Here is a 9,733-nt window from a genome sequence, read left to right as displayed (position 1 = left end):
ATGCAGACACAGGGAAAATGTGCAAACTCCACACAGACAGTTGCCCAAGGCAGGAATTGAACCCGGGTCCCTGGCGCCGTGAGGCAGCAATGCTAGCCACTGAACCACCGTGCTGCCCAGTAGACATTTCCCATTCTCTTCAGAGCTGCATGTGGGGTTAAAGACAATCCCAATCACTTTAATGTGTTCTACCAGATGAATCTCACTCTGTTGATTTTGTCTTGTGAAACATTGCGATGCGTTTATCATCTTAAAGTTATACCTGAAGATACCTTCAAAGCTCACCGGAACCTGCACCACTGCTCATCATGTTAGAGATTACTCATACTATCAAACCATCAAGGCAGGTTCACTGCCAACATATCCTTCCTGGCAGGGATTTGCAGGGCTCATTTTATCAAGTGTGGTCGAGGGAAAACACTTGGTCCTCCAACAAACACAGGCCTTTGTCTTAACCAATGTGTCATTTATTACATGTTAGCAATAGGTACATATTCCACTGATATGGTAGACATTGTCACAGAGACTGTAAAGAGGATTTCAGTGGTAGGTTTTATTAATCAAGCTACTATTCTTCCACCCAAATCAGAATGATGATATTGATATGACCATTCTTAATGCAATCCTCAGCATTTACCCTTTCTGCACCTTCTATGACTAATATCATTTTGAATCAGATTCCGCTGCATCAAATCTTCCCTCATCCTGTAGTTAATTGGTGGGAACCCAGGCAGTGCAGACTGTAAGTGGGGGCTGTGAGAGCAGGAGCTAATGTCCACAATGTACAGAGACTGGAATCCTGTGTATTATCACCAGGACGCAGGGAGGAACATGACTGAACACTCATGATGCAGGAACTTGAATGCTCAGTAATTCTCACCAGCCCCATCCTGCCCCAAATTGATGCCCATGTTTACAGTGGGCACAGGAAACTTCAGCAAATCTTATCCCTGGGTCTTGGCTGAGGTGCTGACTGATCAAGGGAGCACTCAATGAAGTGACACTGATTGTACTCCAGAATGGCTGTGGAATTTCAGGACCAATGTTTACCAATTGAACAGGAATTTTCCTTTGCGTTGTTACTTCTCAGGAATGACCAGAAGGTGCACACAGTTTGGGTCTTCTGTAGAGTCAGGCTTCTTCCTGTATCTTTCCCCTCTGTGTTGTTCCAAGTAGGGACCCCAATCAGGAGCTGATGTGCAAGCAGCAGATATTTTCTGTGAATGGAAATGTAAAATGTTTGATCATTTCTGTTGGATTTTCACCCACTGTTAAGTGGAAAAGAAATCTGGTTTCCAATCAGATTATTCCGACACCTGATGATTCACACTATAGCAAACAATATTTCATGACAAAGATTATCCTCTCATCCAGACACTTCAATTGATCCTGTTGTGCACTGGCAGTGAGACACACGGAAAGAAACGGACTTTTCACAGACAATCAGTTTGATGCAATGACCTTAGTGCAATTCATTAAATGTTAAAGGTCAGAGACATGGTGAGATGAAGAGGTTTAGGGAGGCAATTCCAATGTTTAAGGTTAACCCTGCTGAATGCACAGTTACCAATGGGAGAGTGAGTGAAATGGTGAGTGTTGCAACAAATGTCAGAATTGTAGGAGTGCAGGTATTTTGATGGTTCACACAGTTGGAGGAGGGTACGAGAGAGAGGATTTGCTCAATGATACAGGGGTGAAAATTTTAAAAGTGTGATGTTGGATTAGCGTCTCATAGTGATCAACAAGGACAGGGCTGGCAGATGAACAAGGCCTGGTGTGGTTTAAGCCACAGTGCTATGGAGAAGCATGGATTCACTTAAGGTGGGAGACGGGAAACATGAGCACCAGTAGCCAGTCAATTAACCTACAAATTATAAAGACAATGACCAGGATTTTTCGGATAGCAAGGTTTTCTGTCCGACAACCCGAAGACTTGGTGGGGAATATATCCGTACAGGTTATGGCTGTGCCAGAGTCACTTCAAGCTGCTCAGAGCATCAAATGGTTGGATATGGGATTTTTATCCTCCATTTTGTGCATTTTCCTTGAACAAAACTGCCTGCCAATCTGACTGACCAGCAGTGCCACAGGGAGTAATGGTCACTGCTGGCACCAGAAGCAACCTCCAGAATCAAAGTGCTGGAGTTCCACAGGGGGAGCCAGTAGTGAGGTCACATGACAGGAAATGGGAGCGAAGGTCCAGGGAGAGTAGGGAGACTCGACAGCAAGGTCAGGAATGCAATGAATATCTGGATAGGCTGGGACGTTGAGCTGGTCTCATTGAGAGAGTCAGCCATCTCCTTTTCTGAGCCTTCCTGTTCTCCCCTTACCACGCAAACCCACAATTGCAGGGGAATATTAACTGATGCTCTAGGCTTTGCGTACACCTTATAATGTTGTAGGCCAGACACAAGCATGGGATGGCAAACGAGGAGACTGTATGGGCCCTCCTGCCTACTAGCGCAGGACTGTAAGAACTTGCTGTTTACAACAACCTCAAAGACCAACCTCCTAACCATTGCATTAGGGGTTTAGTATCCTGTAAAGATGTCACACAGCAGCTTTTCATTGGGAAGAGATACCACAGTGTAAGCTGAATTAAGAAAAACAGAAATTCTTGGTGAATTGGGCAAAACCCGAAAACCGAACACTGTTTACATTAGAAATACTTGCAGAGAAGCAAATGATGTAGACTGACTAGCATTAATGATAAGGATTACAGAATAGTTTATCAAATAATCCTTTAGATGTATTGTTGAGAAAAGACACATTTTTCAAATCCTTTTGTCCTGCATTTATTGGGACATTTTGCAAGAATCCCAACCAATTCAAGGTGAAAAGTAAATTCTGCCATCTGAAAGGAGACTATTGATTAGTTGCTAAATGAATTCTGATTGGCAGAGATGTTGCCGTGGAGAATGCACCCACTAATGCTGATTGACAATTAACTGCCAGGTTTTGATTAGAGAATGTGGAATTTCACACCATGGAGAGGAAGAGGCTGAGGGGGATTTCACTAAAGTTCACAAAATAATGAGAGGTCTGGGCAGAGCAAACAGGAACAATTAGCTCAATCTCATTAAATCTGTGCTGTTTAGACCTTGATGTTTTGATTGATTTGCAAAAGTAGCAAATAGAGTCATAGAGATGTACAGCACAGAAACAGACCCTTCAGTCCAATCGTCCATGCTGGTCAGATATCCCAACCTAATCTAGTCCCATTTGCCGGCATTTGGCCCATTTCCCTCAAAACCCTTCCTCATCATAGACACATCCAGATGCCTTTTAAATGTTGCAATTGTACCAGCCTCTGCCACTTCCTCTGGCAGCTCATTCAAAATACGGATTACCCTCCGCATGAAAAAGTTACCCCTTACATCCCTTTTAAATTTTTCCCCTCTCACCCTAAACCTGTGCTGTCTAGTTCTGGACTCTCCCACTCCAGGGAAAAGACCTTGTCTATTTACCCTATCCAAGCCCCTCATGATTTTATAAATCTCGAGAAGGTCACCCTTCAGCCTCCAACGCTCCAGGGAAAACAGCCCCAGCCTATTCAGCCTCTCCCTGAAACTCAATCCTCCAACCCTGGCAACATCATAGTAATTTTTTTCTGAACCCTTTCAAGTTTCACAACATCCTTCCATAAGGAGGGAAACCAGAATTGCATATGATATTCCAAAAGTGGCCTAACTAATGTCCTGGGCAGCCACAACATGGCCTCCCAACTCCTATTTCAATGCTGTGACCAATAAAGGAAAGCATTCAAGACACCATCTTCACTATCCTATCTAATTGTGACTCCACGTCCAAGGAACTATGAACCTGTACCTCAAGGTCTCTTTGTTCAGCAAACCACAACACCCCCCCCCCCCACCTCCACTACCCCCACGACCTTCCCAACAAGTGTACAAGTCCTGCTCTGATTTGCCTTACCAAAACATAAATGACAAAATGCACCGATCCTTGTGGCACACCATTGGTCACAGGCCTCCAGTCTGAAAAGCAACTCTCCATCACCACCCTCTGTCTTCTACCTTTGAGCCAGTTCCATATCCAAATAGCTATTTCTCCCTGTATTCCACGAGATCTAACCTTGCTAATTAGTATTCCATGAGGAACCTTGTTGAACACATTATTGAAGTCCATATAGATCACGTCCACCGCTCTGCCCTCATCAATCTGCTTTGTTGCTTCTTCAAAAAAACTCAATCAAGTTTGTGAGACATGATTTCCCACACACAAAGCCATTATAATTATCCCTAATCAGTACTTGCCTTTCCAAATACATATAAATCCTGTCCCTCAGGATTCCCTCCAACAACTTGCCCACCACCGATGTCAGGCTCTCTGAAATATCGCTCCGTGGCTTGTCCTTACCACCTTTCTTAAATAGTGGCACCACGTTAGCCAACCTCCAGTCTTCCAGCACCTCACCTGTGACTATCGATGATACAAATATCTCAGCAATCATTTCTCTAGCTTCCCACAGAGTTCTTAGGTAGACTTGATTAGATCCTGGGAATTTATCCACTTTTATGCATTTCAAGACATCCAGTACCACCTCTTCTTCAATATGGACATTTTTCAAGATGTCACCATCTATTTCCCTACATTCTATATCTTCCATGTCCTTCTTCACAGTAAACACTGATGTAAAATACTTGTTTAGTATCTTCCCCATCTCCTGCAGCTCCACACACAGGCCTCCTTGCTGATCATTGAGGGGCTCTATTCTCTCCCTAGTTACACTTTTGTCCTCAATGTATTTATAAAATCCCTTTGGATTTTTCTTAAACCTATTTGCCATTGCTATCTCATGTCCCTTTTTGCCCTTCTGATTTCCATCTTAAGTATACTCCTACTGCCTCTATACTCTAAGGATTCCTTCGAACTCTGCTGTCAATACCTGACATATGCTTTCTTCTTCTTCATAACCAAAACCTTAACATCTGTAGTCATCAACATTCCCTATACCTACCAACCTTTCTTTTCACCCTAACGGGAATATACTATTTCTGGATTCTCATTATCTCGTTTCTGAAGACTTCCCATTTTCCAGCTGTACCTTTACCTGCAAACATCTGCCCGCGATCAGCTTTTGAAAGTTCTTGCCTAATACCATCAAAATTGGCCTTTCTCCAATTTTGAACTTCAACTTTTAGATTCAGTCTATTCTTTTCTATCACTATTTTAAAACGAATAGAATTATGGTCGCTGGCCCCAAAGTGCTCCCCCACTGACACCTCAGTCACCTGCCCTGCCTTATTTCCCAAGAGTAAGTCAAGTTTTGCACCTCTCCAGTCAGTACATCCACATACTGAATCAGAAGATTTTTTTCAGCACACTTAACAAATTCCTCTCCATCAAAACCCTTGATACGATGGCAGTCCCAGTCTAAGTTAAAATCCCCTACCATACCAACTCTATTATTCTTACAGATAGCTGAGATCTCCTTACAAATTTGTTTCTTAATTTCCCACTGACTATTGGTGGGGTTTATAATACAATCCCAATAAGGTGATCATCCGTTTCTTATTTCTCAATTCCTCCCAAATAACGTCCCTGGATGTACTCCCAGGAAAATCCTGCCTCAGTAGAGCAGTTATGCTATCCTTTATCAAAAATGCCACTCCCCCTCCTCTCTTGCCCCCCTTTCTATCCTTCCTATAGGATTTGTATCCTGGAATATTAAGCTGCCAATCCTGTCCATCTCTGAGCCACATCTCTGTAATTGCAATGACATCCCAGTCCGATATTCCTAACCATGCCTTCCCAGTGTTGGGGTAGTTGTACTAGTGGGGTGGGCACACTAGATCTAGGGAGGGTAAAAACTATAACTGTAACAAGTGCTTCTAATACCGGGCCTGAAATAGTTAAACTATCATGATCACTGAACTGGAAACTGCTGGCCTCCTAATCTGATCAGAGGCTAGCTGATAGACAGCCTGTTAATTGTACCTCTGGAATTTGTAACTGGTAGACATTGTTAATTGGATTATTTGAGGTGTCAATTGGACCATCGAAACTACTCACTTAAATGGTAATGAACTATTGTTTCTGGTAAACCATTAATTAAATAAGTGGGACCAGTGGCCCCACAATGTCTACGGGACTGCCCGCTCCGAGGCAAACGGACAGACAGCTCAAACCATCCAACCAGAGAGCGGAACGCTTTGCCCGGGAACGAGTAGCCAACAGGAAGGCCAGACGTGGACACCTGACCGGGAACACTGGCCAGCGAGGTGTATAACTGGGGCGAATTTGAGCAGAAGGGTTAGAACGCCTTCTCCAACGAATTGCATGCTGTAGAATTCGTTGTACAGTTTGCCAGTTTTGATTCTGTAAAATAAACGGTGCTCTGCTCCAAACTAAAGAAGCTGGTGCGGTCTCTCCTTCCAAAGAACTCGCAAAGACTGGAACCCCGAGGTTCCGGCCTAACATCTGGTGAGCCTGACGCGGGAAGGGAAAGAGACCACGGCAAGTTGGCCACGTTGGCGGATCAGGGGGCAGACAATCTTCGGCCGAAACCTTCTAAGGTGAGGAAGCGCCTGTTAAACCTAAGGCTTCCAGTAGTTAAATTTCTTTAGTTAGTTTCTTGTCTGCTCTCTGACCCTCACCAACCCAAAAAACTGATCAGTTTGGCAGCAGCATCGCAGAATCCTGACTGGTCAGCTACCACTAACCTTTTAACTAGTACTGGTTTGACTTTTGCGTGGCTTTCGGAGCTGAGCGCGCCCCTGTTGTTTGATTTCGCGTGGCTTTCGGAGCTGAGCGCGCCCCTGTTGTTTGATTATTTCGCGTGGCTTTCAGAGCTGAGCGCGCCCTGTTGTCTAATTAATTCGCGTGGCTTGCGGAGCCGAGCGCATCCCTGAGATTAACTATTGCAGCGCTGACCGTACTTGACTACCTGGATCCACGTTAGTAAGCACTTGCGACTGACAAATATTGCCGCACACACTTGCTGTGAACACCAGACGAACCCCGGGGGGACAGAGATCGGATCTCATCTTCTGAACAGGGTTATCCGCACAGACGTCTGCCTTAGACCGGTTGTTAAGAGCAGAGATCTGCCACGCGAAGGTCAGGCTTTGAAAGACGCTCTGTTTTTTACCACGGTTCCCATCAGGGGAGATCCGACATGGGGGACCTGATCTCGGACCGCCGAGGCTGTAACGCCTCGGAGCATATTACTAAGACAGAGGGCAGGGGACTGCGACAGGCTGAGACGGGGATACAGAGACACCGACAGTATGCGTGGCTTGGCATGTATGCGGGTGACAACCAGTGTGGGGCCGGCCCAGTGAGAGAGAAAGAGTGAGTGCTGTGATTTTGACGGACGTGGCGAACGGGAGTGTTGCAGGAACACTTACTCCCACGTCTGGACCTGCTAGACCGCGTCTGCAGCGAGGCCTCGGGGTGCAGCGGACCTGCACCGGCAGCCTCTGAGACAGAGAGAGCGTGGAAAGCTGTCCAGCAAACAAGAGCAGATCTGCAGCTCTGTGAGTATGTGAGTTTCGTTCCCTGGATTTAACGGGCTGTGATTTTTTTTTTCTGTACGCTCACATTGATTTTTAGGATTGATGACTTTAGATTAGATTAGACTTACTGTGGAAACAGGCCCTTCGGCCCAACAAGTCCACACCGACCCGCCGAAGCGCAACCCACCCATATACATTTACCCCTTACCTAACACTACGGGCAATTTAGCTTGGCCAATTCACCTGACCCGCACATCTTTGTGACTGTGGGAGGAAACCGGAGCACCCGGAGGAAACCCACGCAGACACGGGAGAACGTGCAAACTCCACACAGTCAGTCGCCTGAGTCGGAATTGAACCCGGGTCTACAGGCGCTGTGAGGCAGCAGTGCTAACCACTGTGCCACCGTGCCGCCCACTTCTGTCCTCCCAACATTGTGTACTGCCCCACGATCATTTTTTAATTTCTTTTTTACTTGGAAAGGTAGAGACGGGTACAGAGAGGTGACAGAGTAAGGGATGGTGGAGCATTTCATTGTCGGACCACTACGGTTGTGCCGTCCTAAGACGGTAAATCCCGGGGTGTCTCGGGTTCAGCTTAGTTCTGGCGGGTCAACTTACTTTTGGCGGGTTTGCTCAGTTTTGGCGCGAATGCTCAGGTTGGGCGGGGTCCGTTTAGTTTTGGCGCGAATGCTCACTCTTGGCGGGATTGCTCGCTCTGGGAGGTGCTACCCGTTTTTAGGGGTCTGCGACCCTAACAGGTCGACTACTAAGCCACCACTACATCGGAGGGACACTCAGGCGCGATTGTCCTGGTCCATGGGATAATCCGATGGGAAGGTCTTCTTAAATTATCATGATGATGACATGAATCATGCTTCTAACTACATCTTATTCGACAGGTTGTACCCTTTTTACTTTTAAATAGAAAATACCGACCAACAACATGCGCAGTGCAGCATTACCATACGGTGGCACAGTGGCCACTACTACTCCCCCCTTTTAAAGTGGTTTTCATGCGACGGCTGTTTGCCCGGCATTATCGAAGCCGGCATTAGGCTCTGACATCCCCCAGCCCACTTGTTTTTGCCTATTCCTCCTTTTTTCCCGGAGGCCGCAGATCTCAGGTCTCCAACCGGGACCTGCGACTCAGCAGACAGTAAAGCGTTTGGCCTAGCTCATTCATCTCTTTTTTCTCGCGACCAGTCACTCATTTTTGTCCGCCGACATGGGTGCTTAAGCCATTTTTTCCACTCTCATGCTCACAGATTCTTTAATGACGAGATGGGGGCACTCATTCATCTTTCCGCCTATGTCCTCCAATTTTTACTGACCTATCTTACACACCCATTTTATCCTTTCTCTCAGATCCACAGATTTTCCCTTACGCTAAAGAGTTATGCGCGCTCATTCATCTTTTCATTACAATCACATGCGCGCTCTTTTCGTCTTTTTACGAGTATATGCGCACTTATTTCGTACTATTATTCGTCCTCCTCCTAAAGGCTGGGGCTAGGGAGGGTAGTGCCATTGCTGCAACAGACACTGCCAGTTCCAGTCCCCAAACGGTTATTCACAGCCATGCGGGGTGCAGCTAGCAACAGCAGGGCTGCCTGTCTGAAGCTACATTCTTTGATAATTAGATCATGGAGCCTGTAACTGCCAGCCAGTATCAAATTGTCCCATTGAAATCTCATTCCGACTTCTATTGCCGTATGTAGTGCCCCATCCTACACCCCCGCTCACCCTTTATTTCCACTCGATGTTCTCTGTCGGATCTGAGGTCGTTTCTATCATCATTTTCTATCTTTCACTCATCTTCTTGAAGCATTGAATTCAACTGGTGTCCGCAGGCCTGAGATTCCGCTGGTCTCCGAGTCTCATTCCCTTTTTGAGGTCTTATACTCCCTGAGGTTTTCTACCAGGTCACAGTAACTCATCTTCTGGCCTCATCTCTCCATCAAAAGCTTTTCACTCACTGTGCTTCTGCTGCTGTACTCTGCGTCTCATCCCCTTTTCCCAGTATTACGCTCCCTGAGGTTTGCTACCAGGATTTGTTACATGACCTCCGAAGAATAAACGGGGCCACAGTCACTTTAAATCTGAAGGTTCCGGACCCTGCTGTTGCACTGCAGGTGCTCACGCCTGCCTGTCATTTTTTCTCTGTCACAGACCTGGCCGCGTTTTCTTTTGCCTTTCCGCTGCACCTACAGTGTCCGGAGCGTTTTTGCCTTCACCTGTGCTTGAAAGCGCCAT

General features: G+C 46.1%; 1 pseudogene; it reads right to left on the bottom strand.

The window, feature by feature from the left end:
- Positions 1-1,079: 1,079 nt before the first annotated feature.
- Positions 1,080-9,733, bottom strand: part of LOC132820003 (sodium- and chloride-dependent neutral and basic amino acid transporter B(0+)-like) — a 61,732-nt pseudogene continuing 53,078 nt past the window's right edge.

This window comes from Hemiscyllium ocellatum, chromosome 11 (genome assembly GCF_020745735.1).
Source record: "Hemiscyllium ocellatum isolate sHemOce1 chromosome 11, sHemOce1.pat.X.cur, whole genome shotgun sequence".
Classification (NCBI taxonomy): Eukaryota; Metazoa; Chordata; class Chondrichthyes; order Orectolobiformes; family Hemiscylliidae; genus Hemiscyllium; species Hemiscyllium ocellatum.
Note: the sequence above shows the minus strand (reverse complement) of the source record. Positions and strands in the feature narration are given on the sequence as shown.